Source organism: Chrysemys picta, chromosome 1, assembly GCF_011386835.1.
Source record: "Chrysemys picta bellii isolate R12L10 chromosome 1, ASM1138683v2, whole genome shotgun sequence".
NCBI lineage: Eukaryota > Metazoa > Chordata > Testudines > Emydidae > Chrysemys > Chrysemys picta.
Window position 1 is genome coordinate 331,691,487 of NC_088791.1, and position 18,373 is coordinate 331,709,859.

Here is an 18,373-nt window from a genome sequence, read left to right on the forward strand (position 1 = left end):
TCAGTGTCACATTCTTGTTAGAATTGCTTTTCTAAAAATGTAATTGCTTGTATTCCTCAGGTTGACTTGAATGGGACTACTCAAAGTTAAGCACACACTTAAGTGATTTTCTCCATCAGGACTCAGCACTTTGCAGGATCAATCCCTAAAGAATAGGTGGGGGTGGGGTGAAGAAGAAAATAAAAGCAAGATAATGAATGTCCACATCATAAGATGGTCATGTGATCAAAAGCGCATTTTTTTTCAATCTATCTATCTATCTATCTATCTCCAAATGCCTCTTTTACGTAGCCATTAGTAGTTTACAGGAAATATTTCAGCCCTTGAGTTTAAGGCAAGCCACTGACATCTGAATTCAGTTACTGCAGCGTTTTCTTTCTGCTTGGCAAAAGTGTGAGGACTGCTCGAGTACCAACTCTGAATGACACCCAGACGTACACACTTAAAAATTCTTAGTGTGTCTGGAAAGAAAAATAGCCTTCAAAGAAACACAAAGTTCTGTATGAGAACTTGAACTCACAGTAGTTTACAACAGTGCTGAGGGTGTGTATTGCATTTGTGACTTACAAGGTGCACTTTGCTTTTGCCATCTAATATGCTTATTCAAGAGCATACGTATTTGTCCAGGAGTACAGCATTCTCTACCAGTGACAAGTCATTTCTCTCCTAGCAAGACAATAGACACACCTCTGGAATTCACATTTTCACTGACCTCCATCTGACCCGTGATTACACAGGGAGAGACAGAAGTTGTTTTACCTGATTCTTTTGTACATAAAAATGGCTCTGATAGACCTAAAGCACTAACAATTATATCTGCTGTTCCTATGTTCGTAATTTTATTTCACAGCACACGTTTCAGTCAAACCAGAGCTATGTAGTATAGCTTTGGAGTTCCATTCCAGAACATATTTACACACAGACCATATCACCTTTAGAGGAAACTGTAAGACATGCCTTCCTGCAAAAGCCTTCTTGCAATAACATTAGAAGAATGACTGATATAGCAGAGATAAATTCCATATATTCTAGCAACGCTTAAGAACGAAAGGTACAGAAGATGCCAGCTCTGTGACCTAAACATGAATTTTACTTTAAATTGTTAGCACCAGAAACCAGAGTGATGGACATACTATAAATATATATTTATATATGTGTGTGTGTATATATATATATATATATATATATATATATATATTACTGTTTTATCAAAAGATTTCATTGCATATAGAGCTGATTATTTTTAGGTCTCGTATTTATTGAACAAACACTAGAGGTTCTGAACTTTACACATATGCTTGTCATTCAGCTCCTGATATTACACGTAAGACCCAAGTTTAGGCATTCCTTTATACCAATATAAAATGCTAATACAAAAAAGTTAAACTAATGGTCTTTTTAAAATCAAATCCTAACCTTTTATCCCATCTCATCTCTACACTAACTATAATTGCTGTTTGTTTTAACACTTTCATTTCATCACTATTATTTACCATGAAATAACAGCAGCATTCCTGTAGTAAGCTTTTTCAGTTCCAAACTTCTACCATATCAAGCAGCAGTCAGATAGCTTAAGAAGGTTAGCACGCATTTCACATTGCTCTGAGTATTTCTTATCACTTCAAATGCTGTATATAAATTTACAGAGAGGAAATGTAGTTTACTTATTATGATATGATTGGGGGCCATTTTCCAAAATACCTAAGACCCACTGACTTTAAAAAAATCATAGAATCATAGAATATCAGGGTTGGAAGGGACCTCAAGAGGTCCTCTAGTCCAACCCCCTGCTCAAAGCTGGACCAATCCTCAACTAAGTCATCCCAGCCAGGGCATCGTCAAACCTGACCTTAAAAACCTCTAAGGAAGGAGATTCCACCACCTCCCTAGATAACCCATTCCAGTGCTTCACCACCCTCCTTGTGAAAAAGTTTTTTCTAATATCCAACCTAAACTTCCCCGACTGCAACTTGAGACCACAACTCCTTGTTCTGTCATCTGCTACCACTGGGAACAGTCTAGATCCATCCTCTTTGGAACCCCCTTTCAGGTAGTTGAAAGCAGCTATCAAATCCCCCCATATTCTTCTCTTCCGCAGACTAAATAATCCCAGTTCCCTCAGGCTCTCTTCATAAGTCATGTGCTCAAGCCTCCTAATCATTTGTGTTGCCCTCCGCTGGACTCTTTCCAATTTTTCCACATCCTTCTTGTACTGTGGGGCCCAAAACCGGACACAGTACTCCAGATCAGGCCTCACCAACGTTGAATAGAGGGGAATGATCACGTCCCTCCATCTGCTGGCAATGCTCCTACTTATACAGCCCAAAATGCCGTTAGCCTTCTTGGCAACAAGGGCACACACTTGACTCATATCCAGCTTCTCGTCCACTGTAACCCCTAGGTCCTTTTCTGCAGAACTACTGCCTAGCCACTCGATGCCTAGTCTGTAGCAGTCCATGGGATTCTTCCGTCCTAAATTCAGAACTCTGCACTTGTCCTTGTTGAACCTCATCAGATTTCTTTTGGCCCAATCCTCTCATTTGTCTAGGTCCCTCTGTATCCTATCCCTACCTTCCAGCGTATCCACCACTCCTCCCAGTTTAGTGTCATCTGCAAACTTGCCTAGGGTGCAATCCACACCATCCTCCAGATCATTAATGAAGATATTGAACTTATGTTCCTGAGTGCCTAGGTAATTTTTGAAAATGTTATTTTTAGATCAAGTTCTTGAACTGTGCTCCATGGACCACCAGTGAACAGGAGACTCTCTGAAGGACTGAGTTTGAGACACAAGAACGGATGAGACTGGGATGTTAGGAAGGGAAGTTGTACATGAGCGGATCTTTCTCTTAGAAAAAAAGTCTGCTGAACTGAATGGTTGGAGAACCATAGATTAGATTTTCCCCCTCTCTGGTTTATTTTTATTTTTAAACAGTTAAATTGGCTGTAGCACTGGTGGAAGGTGCCATAATGAAGATATGTACATTAATGCCTATGACTGCAAATTCTGAAAGATATTTTTGTGTCATCACAGTCTTGGAGCATAAGACTTTGAACAAAGGCACAGCTGGAACTAGTGGGTCCCCTTGGATGAACTTCTGTTCCTTTCACGTCCAAAACTTACATAAATGTGGTTTCTGAACCATAAAGATTGTAATTTCCCCAATTTTGATTTTTAATAATAAAAACATGAGGAAAAGTCAGACTCAGCACTTTAACAGGAACTAAACACTTATGGAATACAATCACAAATAGAAGCCATAGCAACAACCTAGACAAGTATAATAAAAGGAAACAATTTCCTGGGTATACAACATTAAGCACTTTGTTATTAATTCATTGAAACTGAATGGCAGAACAAACTATTTATAATAATATTCCTCCAATTCAGAGTTACAGCTGGAAAATTAAACCTTGTGGATATCTGCTGTTCAATTTTGGGGGACCAATAAAACCTTCATACTTATTTAAAACTTATTTGTAATATACCGAAACAATAGAAATCTTCTGTATTTACTGCCACTATGTAGAAAAAGTAGCAATCAGTGTTGTCAACTCTCATGATTGTATTGTGAGTCTTGCCATAGTCTGTGTTTTTCTTAAAGCCTCCGCTCCTGGATTCATAGGGTTACATGCAGATATAAGGTTTCATCAAAAAACAAAATGAACCAAGTTTCTAGCTCTCGTGATCGCAGAGAAAACCATGAAAATGTGAGTTGTGTGTATCCTAAAGGCTCAAAAGCCAGACAGCAGTAAAAAGAACCCCCCAGGTCTTTTTTTTAAGTTAGGCTGGGTCTACACTTGGCAACTTATGTTGGTATAACTATGTCACTCAGGCGTGTGGAAAATCCACACCCCTGAGCGATGCAGTTATACCAACCTACATCCCAGTGTAGACAGCACTACGTCGACAGGAGGGCTTCTCCTGACGACATAGCTACCGCCTCTTGGGGAGGCAGAGTACCTATGCTGAAGGGAGAAGGTCTTCTATTTACGTAGGTAGTGTCTTCACTGAGGCGCTACCATAGCATTGCTGTGCCGCTGCAACGCTGTACGTGTCGACAAACCTTTAGTTTCATGATTTTGGGGGCTTCACTTTTTATGTATTTATTTTTTAACCCATTTAGTGGTTGGAAATACAGAGCAAAAAATCTGCTGTATTTCATTTATTCATAGAGCTTTAAAGTAATCTGGAAAAACACTGACTGCTGTGCATGCACAGTTAGGAGCAAGAATAAATGCAGAGGTGAAAGTAATTCACAGATTGGAGGACAATCAGCCCCCTCTTTTCTATGCCTACCAATGAGGATCCTTCACATCTAAAGAGTATTATAATGAAAAACTGAAGGTATTATGTTTCTGTGTTGCTCTCCACTGGGGAACATTGAAGTTAAAATAAGCAACCGAGGAAATACATCAATTTCACACTAACATCAGAAAACACCCAATTCGGAGTGTTTTGTTTCGGAGAAACAAACATTTTAAAATAAACTATTTTAAAAACCTGTTACTCTTCCAGCCAGGGCTGGTTATGTGGGAGGTATACGCTTTTGTGGTCCTTTAGAACAACGCCAGAAGGATGCGTCATGTACACACAATTATGTGGTTTTTCAGATCTGGCAGTGCTTCATCAAAACATAAAATCCATATTCTAGTCAAGTGTCCTCTCCTAAAACACATGGTTAATCCAGTATCTAAGTGTCTGACAGGCAGGCCTTGGCTCAAACAAGCCTCTCTTGGCTGCTGGCATCTAAAATTGGGAGTGAAGGCTTTTGATTTCAAGCCATGCCTTGTTTTGCCTCTGTCCATTTTTCATTGAAATAAACGGTCACACAGGCTCCAAAGGCAATGTTCCAAGTGGTGAACAAGAGAGAAAAATGGATACACAAATCCACATAGATCCCTTCTGGCCTTAAAATCTGTGAAATTATTGCAATACAGATGAAGATAATATATAATATATTAAATGTCCACTGTGCAGGCTAGGATTTTTTAAAAAGGAAGCCTGCAGTTCTTCTAAGTTCATATTTAGGCTCCTAAATAAAAGGCCTGATTCTCAAGAGTGCTGAGCACTTGGCCCCAGGTTTCTAAAGGTATTTAGACATTATGACTCCTAAATGCCTAAATCCCTTTTGAAAATGAGATTTACGCTCCTAAATCAGGTAGACATTGCAATACTGAGCGCCGCAATGCCTAAATACGTGTAAAAATATGGGTCTTAGTATCTCCCATTAAAGTCAATACTTTTGAGAATCAGACTACTTATTTAGGCCTAAATATGGTCTTAGAAGCAAAACTTTGGGCACTCATTTTTAAAAAAATCTTGATCCTAGTGGTCTAGGATTTTGAGATTACAGCCACAAATATGTCAGAGTACAAAGGATATTAAAATTATGGTATTTCCACCCCAAAAGGAAGTGATCTAGTAATGCAATTTTAAAAGTAGATATAGTGCACACTTCAACAGGAATAGGATAGTCTACCAGGGTGTAGGAATGCTGCGGAGACTTTATCTGGGTGTAGTGTAGCCAGGGAAGGATAAACTTAACACTCACACACTAGATAACAATAACTACTACTAATCCAACTACAAAATGTGCCCTTTTAAAACAACCTGGACTCCCCTCACTATTTTTTCACTATGTTTAACTGCTGTAACATGATATTTGCTGAGATGCAAAGCATATAATGTCAAATAACATGACACACTGAGTGACCGATTTTGACATGTTAAGGTTAAACATGTAAACTTCCTTGGCAGGGCAAATAACTGGCCCTGACAAACAGGAAGCAATTTATCTGGAAATATTTGCTAACATTATCTGAATGCAGACAAACCACAGAACTGAAGGCTGAGCCAAACCAAGTGCTCTTTTCAGCTCCGCAAGCCAAACAAATAATCCAAGTCGCTGGAGTTGACTATGCATACGTATCACTGCTGTCACACAGAGATAATGCCAAAATATTCTCAGTTACTGCTCATCCTCAGTCAAGCAGTTGGAAGCCTTCAGTAGCTGGCCTATTTCTAATCGCCATATCTTAGGAAAAAAACAGCTATCACTGTGATATCTTAATACCATACAATAAATATAAACATGCCCTAAATGGCAATGTCTTCAGTCTCCCTTGTTCCCACTATACATATTTGGATGTGGGTTTTTTCCCTCTCTTGCTTTTCCTCAGTCTCCAATGTTCCCAACTATGGGCTAGTTTTTAGTAAATGCTGTTACTGTTGGAAGGCACTGTCAAAGGGGTGGGTCTTCCATTTAGACCTGCTCATTGTCATTGTTTTCTGATACTGCTAAGGTGTTCCATAGCGGGGTCCCTGCTACTGATAATACTCTGCTCCAAAAAGTCTTCCCCTGGGACCATCTAATTGAAGCATTTCTTGTGAAGCACAATTATCTTGGAGGACCCTGGTTAGATAGGTGACCTTTGAGGTAGTTGGCTCTAACCTAAGTGTTTGCTATATCAGGACTAGGACCTTAAATTCAATCTGAAAAAGGGGTAGAAAGCCAGCAGAGCTCACAGAATACTAGTGCAATGTGTACACACTTGCTTTTGCTTCAACTTTCTGGGGACAGTCAGATTCATCCCTAATAGAGTTAATGGAGATGACTGAGATGAGAAACACATCTGAGAGGAAAAGGAATAACTTCAGCAGACAAGCAGAAGATGGCAAAATATGTTTCTTGCCACTGATGCAATCTCCAGGTCCAAGAACAATGAATATTCCAGCAAGAACCTGGGCCTTGAACTAATTCGGTTACCAGTGGTTGGATGCATTTAATTTAGGGTGTGCTGACTGTTCAGCAAGATCTTTGAATTTCCTGCCACCAGGGCCGGCTCTAGGCACCAGCAAAACAAGCTGGTGCTTGGGGCGGCACATTTTTAGGGGCAGCACGGCCGGCGCCAGAATGACGCCCCTAAAAATGTGCCCTGGCCGCCCTAGCTCATCTCCGCTGCTGCTGCCATGGCGCGCGAAACAGCTGATTTGTGCGCCGCTACTTGCCCTCCCTCCCAGGCTCTCAAGTCTGGGAGGGAGGGGGAGCAGCGGCGCGTGAATCAGCTGTTTCGCGCGCCGCAGCGGCTCGGGGTCTCCCCCTCCCTTCCAGGCTCTCAAACCTGGGAGGGAGGGGGAGATCCCGAGCGGCCGTTTCGCGTGCCGCTGCTCCCCCTCCCTCCCAGGCTTGGGAGCCTGGGAGGGAGGGGGAGAAGCGGCGCCTGCGCCACGGCCACTTGGAGTCTCCCCCTCCCTCCCAGGCTCTCAAACCTGGGAGTGGGGGAGACTCCGAGTGGCCGCGGCGCGGGCGCCGCTTCTCCCCCTCCCTCCCTCCCTCCTAGGCTTGAGAGCCTGGGGGTAGGAGGCAGGGCTGGGGATTTGGGGAAGGGGCGGAGTTGAGGCGGGGCCGGGGGTGGGGTAATTAAAGAACGGGGGGCAGGGGCGGCCAAAATTGTTTTTGCTTTGGGCGGCAAAAATCCTAGAGCCGGCCCTGCCTGCCACTTCCTTGCTGCATCACCTTTGTCTTCCCAGGGTGCAGACTGAACTTTTCATCCAATAACCTATTTGTTCTAGGCACTGGGATATGTTGGTAATGGCATAAGCTACACCAGTGGAGACGGTCACAGAGCTGCTATCCATGTGTTCTTAACACTGAAGCCCATGGCATTTCATCTCTCTAAATTATCTAATTTTATATAGTCACACAGACAGAAGGATTCCAGTGTTAACGATAATTGATAACAGTTTTGTCACCAATAGCAGGTCATTGTCAGCAGCTCTGGCACCAGTATATATATATGTGTGTGTGTCTAGAGAGGAGGGGTAGGAGAAGGGCTACAACTAAACCTTTTAGAACCCCCACAGAGAAGCATGTGTCCATCACACTTCTAATCTGTCTGATAAGAATGAGCAGAGTCAGCAGGAAACTATTCCATGAGCCACTCTTGCCAGGTACTTTTTATGCAAGCCAGTAACACTTCTTGAACAATGGTGTCAAAGGTTGCTTAGAGGGCAAAGATTATGAGCATTGAACTGTGGTCCCCATCCATCTCCATCAGGGCTAAGAGGGTGATGTCTGTGCCATGATCCAGTCTGAAGCATGATTGTGAGCAGCCCAGGATATCAATGGAGGTCAGGTGGTATTGTAGCCTGATCGCTACCACCTCCTCTATGACTTTGATCAGGGAGATTAAGTTGGAAACAAGACAACAGCTTGCAGTTCCTGTGTGTCAGTAACAACTATTTAAGGATCACTGGAGTTTTGCATGGTGCACGGAGGTTTACAGGGAGCCCTCCTCAATGGGGTGCTGATGATATTACCAAGGAGCCCAGTCAGGAGAGACACAGGTCTGATTCACAGGTGATAGGTCAGACAAGTCTCTGGGTTTCAGTGTGGTTTATAGGCCCAAAGTCTATCAGGACAGGAACAGACCATGTTCTTGCTCCTAGTGTGGCTTTCACATTCACTGCAAGGTCAGCTGTGATTTTGTCAATCCTCTGAAAAGTAAGGTGAGAGCTTCTTGCATCTGAAACGGCTTGTGTCTGATGGTAGGCATAGGCATTTCTGATCAATCAGCCAGACAGCTCTTTGGTGTGGGCCTTGGCAGGTATCACTGCAGTAGAAAACATGGAACTTTTAGCCTCTGTCGCAGCTGCAGCATGTAATTGAGGAGGGCCTGGTTGCCATTTAGATGGGAAGTCTTCATACCATTTCTGTTCTAATTCTGTGCTTCTGGCTATTACTGGGTGTAGTTCATCTGTGAATAATGGTGATCTATGGGGATGTGGGCATTGTGGAGTTAGTCAACAGTTTAATCTGGTACTTAGTGTTTCACCAAAAAGTCTATGCCCTGATCTTGCTGTTGAGTGGGTTATCCCTCTAGGGTCCTATGGAAGTTTACTGGATCAGGAGTTTTCAGGAACAAACTATTTTCATTGTTTCATAGGCAGCATGAATGAATATTTCTGTTCTACATATCAGTGATGGTGTTTTGTTGAGGCAAATTTGGGCACGGTATTTGCTAACACTCTATGGGTACGTCTATACCCAGCCGCTAGTTCAGCGGCTGGCAATCGAACTTCTGGGTTCGACTTATCGCGTCTTGTCTAGACGCGATAAGTCGAACCCAGAAGTGCTCGCCGTCGACTGCGGTACACCAGCTAGATGAGAGGAGTACCGCGGAGTCGACGGGGGAGCCTGCCTGCCGTGTGTGGACCGAGGTAAGATCAAACTAAGGTACTTCGAACTTCAGCTACGTTATTCACGTAGCTGAAGTTGCGTACCTTAGTTCGATTTGGGGGGTTAGTGTAGACCAAGCCTATATGTTAGAAAAGAAGGAAGAAAGCCAGTGGATAGAGGATTTCCCCAATAAAATATTTCTTCAGATCTGGTAGATCTCTCTGGTTGATGAGAGTTTAGTTTGCAGTGTTATACAAGAAAGCACAACAAGCTTGGATTTTTTCCTCCTATGGAGAATACCTCCTCCTTTCTGGCTCCCTAGAGTTCTAAACATATGCTCTACCTAACCGCACCTGATACTGACTCAAAAGCTAGTACAGATGCTTCCAAGTCATGCGACCACATGGATAGGATTGTTTAATTTTTAATTATCAGCAAGAGTTGGGCTAAAGTTCCAATCATAAATTCCTGCTCCCTTTTAACAACTTATCAATGGTATGTAAACAATTATGCAGTCCTTTGGCGGCAGACATGGATTCTTGGACCTGCACTATTTCACATGTTTACACTATGGTACAGTTCATTAAAGGAGTCAGTTGTGGAAGGAATTATTGTAGCTTCAGGATTTGGCCTGCAGTAATCTAAAAATAACCTGTGGAACATATGCACAAATTAATTTAAAGCAAACCATGCAATAAAATACCAGCTGGGTGTGCCAGGAGGCGTCTTATCAGTAAGTATATAGACAAACTACTCATACAGAACCATTTAAGAGAAAGGCATCTCTATTAATGTTTCAGACAAAAGATACTGACAGTTGAAGTATATTTACTGGTAAAACAGAGGAAATAAGGGTTTATGAAATTAGGATCTTTAAATTCAGGAGATTTGCAGGTGAAGCGTCGATGGTAGCAAGTCATAGATATACTTCTACACAAGTTTTCTGTCAAAAAAATTTTAAGAATAGTGGCTCTTTCACAAGATTTAGGAAATCCAGGACAGTTGTAAGAACTGAGTGATAAAAACCGTCAAACAATGAATAACTTAAGTTTTCAAAAATGTGAAGAAGACATTTTTGAAATTATGTGTCTCAGTCTCAGACACTGAGAATAAGGAAGGGATTCATGGCAAGGATTAGGATGTTACAAATCATATGGGACATATGAATAGGAGTCTGTTTCTATGTATCAATAGAGGTTTTAAATTCTGAACGAGAAGCTTTACTTAGGGCACATTCTTCAGTGAGATATTCTATGGGCTTTCCAGAATGCTCTGGGTTGACAACATACTATAGTCTGACTTTACTCACCAAATTTTTATCATCTGTTATAAATATTTCAACTTATGCCAGACTTGCACAAGATCTTTTAAGGACTATGTTTTATTATTTTGTTTTAATAAAGTTTTATAAAAGCAGACGGTGTTTTTTCAGGGGGAAGACAATTTAAAAAAAAAATTAACAATTAAACTAGAAGTAGAGAAAAGTCTCACACCTTGGTACTATTACGAGAAGTTTAATAATGAGAACCTATGACAATTTCTAGATCATATCAACGACTATTCAATAGTTTTAGGCTGCAAATAGGTATCTTAACCACAATTGTCCTGCCACTCTAGATGCTATCTGAAACCTAGACTTCCCTGCGAAAAAAGCCACAAACAGCTGGACTCCAGCTTAGATACACAAAATAAATCACTTGTGAGTGAATTCCACCTCAGAAGCTCTAATCAGGACTCCATGCAAGCAACAAAACAAACAGAACCCAGAAAGAACATTAACATCCCTGGTAACCACTGTTTACTAATTGTGCAGCATCAGGAAAATTTCAATAGAAAAGCAGAGACTGAATGGGATCGTCTGATAAGTCCACTGCACTCACACACTCCACACAATATTCTTGACCCTTTAGGTCACAACCTTTGCTCTCAAATCACTCATGCAATGGAGATAGAAGGGTTCGCCTCATTCAGTTAAATCCTTGTAATTATTTGCTAGGGCACTCAGTAATATGAAATTATACGTACAATACTTTGATGAATTACTCGTGCTGTTTCCAAATGAAAAATACAGTAGATACAAATGCTATGTTAAAAATAAAATGCCTAAACTACAAGGTAGCCTCAAAATTCCTATAAAAGAAAAGGTACAATTTTGTTTCTTTGGGCTTTTATGCTCATTCATGCTCTGTGTAAACGAAGCAGATTAAATAAATGGCCTTTCACTTGCTCTCATATTAGGGAAGTGTTAATAATGTCACTGTCAAAGAACATAAGAGCTTTATCTAAAGCTAAAACCTATAACAAAGACAATGAAAACAGCATTGGCTGGTAACTGAACATGAAAGACAGCATGTTAGCAGAGGGTAATGTAGGCAAGAGCAAGCCTATAGACATTCAGATTTCCTTCTCAAGTGCCACAGCCATAATGAGAAAAATTAATTTTGGGCATAACTCAACTGACTTCACACCAGGGATGAATCTGGCCAATTGAGCTGTATACCAATGTTTACTTTGTCTTGTGAATCACATTTCATCTACTTATTTTTACGACTTACATAATAAAATATACAATGAAGCTATAAAAGTTTTCACTGAAGAGAAGAACTGTTTTCTTTTTGGATGGTTGTTACCATCTGTATTCACTTTTTGATTTGTAGTTGTTAAACCGGCTATTTTATATAGTTTTTTTATTTAGATAGCACAAGTTATTATTTTTAAAGACAAAAATAATTTTATCTGTATCTGAAAAGAATTAAACATGGTAGCATGTGACCAATATTTTATGGAGCATTTGCAATAAACTAAAGATAGAGAAAATTAAACGTTGATTCACTTAGACTCAAATCCCTTCATCTCTGTGAGTGCGTAGGACTTGTGACGCAGAAAAGCCATGATGGGTCCAATGACTGGAGAGTAGGACAATCTTGTGCGGGTGCTCTACTCTCTTTGGGCTCAATCTTTCATATTCCTGAGCACTGCCGCAATCCACTTATGCACAAGCTTAACTTTAATTATTTGAGCATTTCTATTAAAATAAATAGGATCATTCACATGACTGAAGTTAAGCTCACGCTTAGGTGCTTTGCTGAATCAGGTCCAAGTGCTCAGCACCGCAGGACCAAGCCCCCTGTGCACTGTGAAGATCAGCTCTGTGCACAGTGCATGCCAGTCACAAAAATCACTTCTTGAGATATATGTGGGGTTAGAAAATGTCAGCAAGTTCTTGAAGTAACTAACTAACTAACAGGAATGCCGTTTGTTTACAAAACTATGTACAAAATATCTGCTTGTGACGTTATCTGATTAAAATATGACCACATAGATCATTGTTGCAACCACTGTTATATATCTGCAACAAATCTTGTACAAAATGTGGCATGTAAGATGTCTGTGGAAAGGTTATGATTTGCTGAATATAATTATGCTATCGGGATGCATGTATCATTTTTGTATTTGAAGTTATAAGTATTGGCTCTATACTTGGATTTCAAATGTTTGCTCCTGGGGTAACGCCCACAAGGTAGCTAGCCAGCACATCTTGGAAGGGCTATTCAAATTGAGTGGCCCATAAAAAGAACTTTTAACTGACAATGGACCATGGGAGATGCCTATCTACACTTAATGGAATTTCCTGCTATGACTGAGTGAAATTGGACATGAACATGTGACTTGCCCATGTGACTCCAAACACTATCTGGTCACCTCTGATCCTCCACTAGCTCTGCTGAGGTTTTTGTTTGAAACAATGGGTTTCCCTCCACATGGCAGAGGATATAAACAGCCCTGGAAACTGCTCCATTTTGCCTCTATCCTGCTCCAGCCTCTGGACTATGAGTTTATACTAATGGGAGCATTTTAACCAGTGGACTGAGGTCCTTCCAATGATTTGGAAGCAACCAGAGACTTGACTTAAGCCAGCAGTTTATTCCATTGCTGCTACAAGTGTGAACCAAGAACTTTGCAATTACTGTATGTATTTGATTCCTTTAACCAATTTTAACTCTAACCTTTCTTCCTTTCTTTTTATAAATAAACGTTTAGATTTTTGATACTAAAGGATTGGCATCAGCGTGATTTTGGGGTAAGATCTGAGCTATATATTGACCTGGGTGTGTGGCTGGTCCTTTGGGATCAGAAGAGCCTTTTATTTTGATGAAACTGGTTGTAAAGAATCACTCATCTCTAAATCGAGTGTTTTCGGTGGTAAGACTAGGACTGGGATGCCCAAGGAAACTGCTTTTATGACTTCTTGTTAGCTAGTGTGGTGAAACAGAAGTTTAATTTTGTTGTTGGTTTGGTATATCCTATCGGGGATTAGCCACCAGTCTTGGGTTGTGTTTGCCCTGTTTCTCAGCAGTTTGTCCTGAGTTTGGCATTCTCAGTTGTGACCCACTGAGGCACGGTTAAGCTAGTCATGGGACTTAGCATCATATTGTTAGTGTGAGCTATAACTTGAGTTTTGTCTCTAACTAGATTCCCATCCGCACACAGAAATCTCTAGATCAAGTTATGGTGCTTTCAGCTGAAGCGAACTGGCCCTTCCAGGGCATGCCTTGAAGATTAACAGTTTCTAATGATGAAGCTAGTAATGCAGTGGGGATGCAGCAGCTCACATTACCACGACTCATCAACTAGTAATCCTATCGCTTTTTGCTACTAATCCAATCACTCTGCGAGGCTCAAGTGTTGTTTCATAGTCTGGCCACTTTGACATGAATTAGGTTAGCTCGAGTGGAGTAACTTGAGTGTGAATCCAGTCCAGTTTAATTCACAGAATGTAACGTGTTATGACTGGTACTGTAAAAGTAGGATTGGAAAAATATTCTCTCTATACGTATCCAAAAAGTATTCTTTTTGGGATGAAATTTTCCACGCTTGATCTCCATCTAAAATACCATTATTTAATATTGTTGATCAAAATCTGGAGAGCTGATTTTGAATTCAGTGAGAATAATGGCGATGGCACCCCCGTCAAACACACCCATACCATTTCCTCAATTTAAAGATAATTAAATTATATCTCATTTACTGGAGCCACATCAAAAGCCCTGAAATTAGAAACAGTAGTTCCTATCCTGCATCTCTGCCAGCGTATGTTACAACAGTATGGAGACACTCTTTCCTGAAGTGTAAGGACTCTCTCCGGGGCAGCTGCTTTATTGGTAGCTCCTCATATAGATGCAGGATTTAAAAGATCCAGAGGCCTTAAGCCTCTGTGCCAGGCTAAATTTCAATCTAATGAAGAAACTTTGTATTTGTGAATCAAAGTAAAATATTTATTTTTTCTTCTTCCTTTTTAAAAAACTGTTTGAAGGAATCGTATGGGGCTTGAATATATTTGTTATCATGTTTTGATTGTAAAATTATATTTTTCAGTACAGCTTTGATCTATGAAAATTTGTATTCAAATACCATTTTGTTGCCATCTCCCTGACCAGGCAGCACTTTATGCAAATAGAATTAACTTGTCTCTGGACTCCCTCTTTTGCATCTTTATGAAGGAGCTCTTGCACTATTTCTACATATAATGCAAACATGGTAAATGGTTAAACTAGACGTTCCCATAGTGGGCATGGCATTTAAAAGTTGGTAAAATTGTCAAAACAATCCTAAAATGGCATTATATTGAGAATTGCAAAGCAAATGTCAAACCATCTCCATTATCTGATTCTGTTTTGCTATGTGTGGACACAGACACAGACAGAATGGGAAATGTCCGAGGGCTGGTTAAAACAGAGTTTGATTACAGAAACAGTTTTTATAATTAAAATTTATAATTTTAAAATGAATGCTGGAAAGGAAAAAATGGCTGCATGTTTATAATAAAAGATGAGTGCATGGTTGCACGGCTTGAGAATAAGAGGTGAATGCATGTCCTTACTACTTTTGACAGAAGTTACATCTGTTTAAGAATTATTTTAGGATAAAAGAAAAGTGAAAACTCTCTGGATTTTATAAAATCTGAATGTAGTCAGCTATCTTCTGCAAAGCTCCAGTTAACAGAGTGTTTCATAATATGATTTTGAGAAGATGCATATAAACTGAAAGACTATGCCATATTTCAAAAATTGAGATCCTCACAGATGAGCTTTCACCCATTTCTTCCCCAGGCTTCCTCAGTTCTGTAGGCACAAAACAGATTTAGTTTAAAACCAATTGCAAAGTTTGAAAATAATACCCCCTAGCTGCCTTTTACAAATTATATAGAAAGATTGTCTTTCACCAACAGAAGTTGGTCCAATAAAAGATATTACCTTGCCCACCTTGGTACTGAAAGACATTTTGAGTACAAAAGTTGACTGTTATAAATTAACACGACACACACTAAATGGATTTAAAATTGGCTTATGGATAGGTTTCAATATGTAATTGTAATAGGGAATTGTCATTGAATGGATGTATTTCCAGTGGCATCCCGCACACATTGGTTCTCAGTCCTACACTATTTAGCATTTTTATCAATGACCTGGAAGAAAATAAAATCAATGACAGAGTTTCCAGGTGTCACAAAAATTGGAGGAACGGTAAAAATGAAGAGACAGGTCGCTGATACAGAACGATCCGGATTGCTTAGTGAAGAGGGTGCAAGCAAACAATATGCACTTAATATGGCCTTAGAATCTAAGAAAAACCTCTCAAACTGAACATGGAAAACGTTCAGCTTTCCTGTGTCATTGCACAAAGAGGCTGGGGGTTCATTAGTCTTTGCTCAATTCTTCCACACCCATTGAACACAATCACAGTAATTTTTCAATCCACTATTTTTAAGTTCCACCTCCCTACCCCCACCAAAGATCCTTACATCATTAAGAATTATGTACAACGTCCCTGATCTGGCAATTGCCTCTGCGTGGATGGACCCCTGTAGAGCACCACTGGCTTCAAGACTAATGGCCCAATTCTTGTAAGTGGCATGATCAATCTGTGGCCACTATTCCAGTATACAGGCTGGAGATGCAATTGCAAGGACACTGCACTGCAGCCTCAATTCTCTGTTCCCAGTTTGGAGGGTGCATCCCTAAGCAGAATTATTTCAGCAGCAAACAATATTATGCAGAGTTAAGTATAATTCTCAGTACAGAACACTGATTCAGATACATGTATTTTTGACTATTTCACCATTCTACAAGCCCCTCAAGTTCTCTTCCTGAGAAATATGTCTTTTTTAAAAAGAAAGAAAGGTACTTTCTCCCTTCACAGATCCACAATGGTTGCTCGATAGAACAGACTGATCAAGCTCATCATGAACCTATTTAGATTTAAGAGATTTAAAAGATGGCCGCCAGGCCTGGGTAGTCTGTGCTACATTTAGGAATATATGAATTCGCTTCCCCTCAAAGTAAATTGTTCCTTTTTTCAACACAAAAGAAATAACTATCTTTGCCAACAGAAAGGTAGGTTAAGTATCTGACAATACTGTTCTTGTATATATCCTATACGCTAAGGTGTATTCCCAATATTAACATATCTCATAGAGATCTGAAATCTCTTCTCCAACTTTAAATAGTGAATTAAAAACAAATTACTTCAAGAGCAGCTTTGAGCCCATGCTGGGCTGATAAAGTGCTAGCATGGAGGACCTGGTCATAAAATGACATATTCAGTTAACAATCCAGCCACCTAGATGTTAATCATGCCTTTTTTAAAAGGTCAGGTCTAAATCTATGGAATGAATAGTGAGAGCCATGCATTGTTTCTTTCTGCCAGCAGTGAGCAAGAATTCTGATGGGGATGTGAGAAGGCTGACATCAGCAGGCCTGAAACTTGCCTCTACTGTCACCTGAAGGAAAAGTCCCAGTAGTCATGACTTGAATTGTAGTCAATTGGAGATGAGCATGCACAGACATCACAACTCTGGGTCCTACGGTAGCACAACCACAATAATCACAATATTCAGGAACGAGAAAACAACTATAAAGGAAGGACTGGGTGTTGCAACAACTGTTGAAGTCAGTGTACTAATTAGAGTTGTGTGAATAACAAATTTTTTGGTTCAATTTCAAAAATTGAAAAAAATCTCAAAATAATTGTTTCAGGTCAACCTGAAACAAATTTATTTTTGAAGTTTTTAAATGAAATGAAAATAAAAGTTAAAAAAAAATTTGTTTTAGATTGAATGAAATATTTAGCTTGACCCACAATGAAACAGGTTCATTTTTAACACCTTTTAAAAAATAAAATTGAAGTAAAATTTGAAATGGAAAGTTTTGAATTGAAAAGTTTACTTTTTTGGATTTTTTTCTGCTGAAACAATTCAGTAAATTCATTAAATGTTTCAGTTGACCCAAATATGAATTTTTATGGTGAAAAAAAAAGTGTCACTCAGCTTTAGTGCTAATTCATTTTCCTCTATAAAGCAGAGAACCTTGGAGACAAAATCAAGTCTAATAAAAATCAAGTCTGTATAATCCTTTAACAATGTCAGTGTTTTAATCTTAATTAAGAGTCCAGAGGGTGTTAATAATATGCTGTAATTAACTCTCATCCTCTTCAGCACGAAGTATACACAACTTGGGTACTTTAATTGGTTGTCACTATAAACTATACAACACTGCCTGTGGGTCTCATTATGTGTTGATTTGTTTTATTTAATTTCTTCTTTATCCTCTCTAATTTACAAATCTTGTACGTTAGGACAGTTTAATTGGTGAATGTCTATCAAGTATCCATAGCATGCAAGTTCTCAAAAAGTTACTCCGACCTATTCTCCTTTTTTGCTGAATGTTTCGCCTGACTGATTCATCTATTTTTGTCTTATTGAGTCGCTTCCTTCAGTGACCCAAATAACCTTTCAACTACTATTTTTGTTAAAAGTATCCCTTTAGATCAATGAAAATATCATGCAGCCTCACAGAGAGTACAGTACAGTATTTGCATGTGAAGACACTCTACAAGAAACATTCTGGCAGTCATAGTCACATATAGCTTGAGAAAATACTTGATGCAGTAAAGGCGTTACTTTAACGGACCAAAATAATTCAGCAGCACACTTAGACTGTTTGAGGCCTTAGCTGATCGGATTAAGCATCAGTAATATCCTCACAGAAATTATCAACATGGGTCTCCTACTGTATAAGAACAAGTTACACGCTAATCAGGTTAGAGACACCCAGTCCCATTAGAGCTCATTCCACCAGAGGTCAAGCAGCTTCTGCTACCTTTTCAAAGAACCATCCCTATTTCTAAAATTT

At 39.7% G+C, this 18,373-nt stretch overlaps 1 protein-coding gene across 12 annotated transcripts in view; it reads right to left on the reverse strand.

Annotated features, from left to right (window-relative positions):
* Positions 1-18,373, reverse strand: part of TMEM135 (transmembrane protein 135) — a 378,153-nt gene that overhangs the window by 41,346 nt on the left and 318,434 nt on the right. The window lies entirely within an intron of this gene.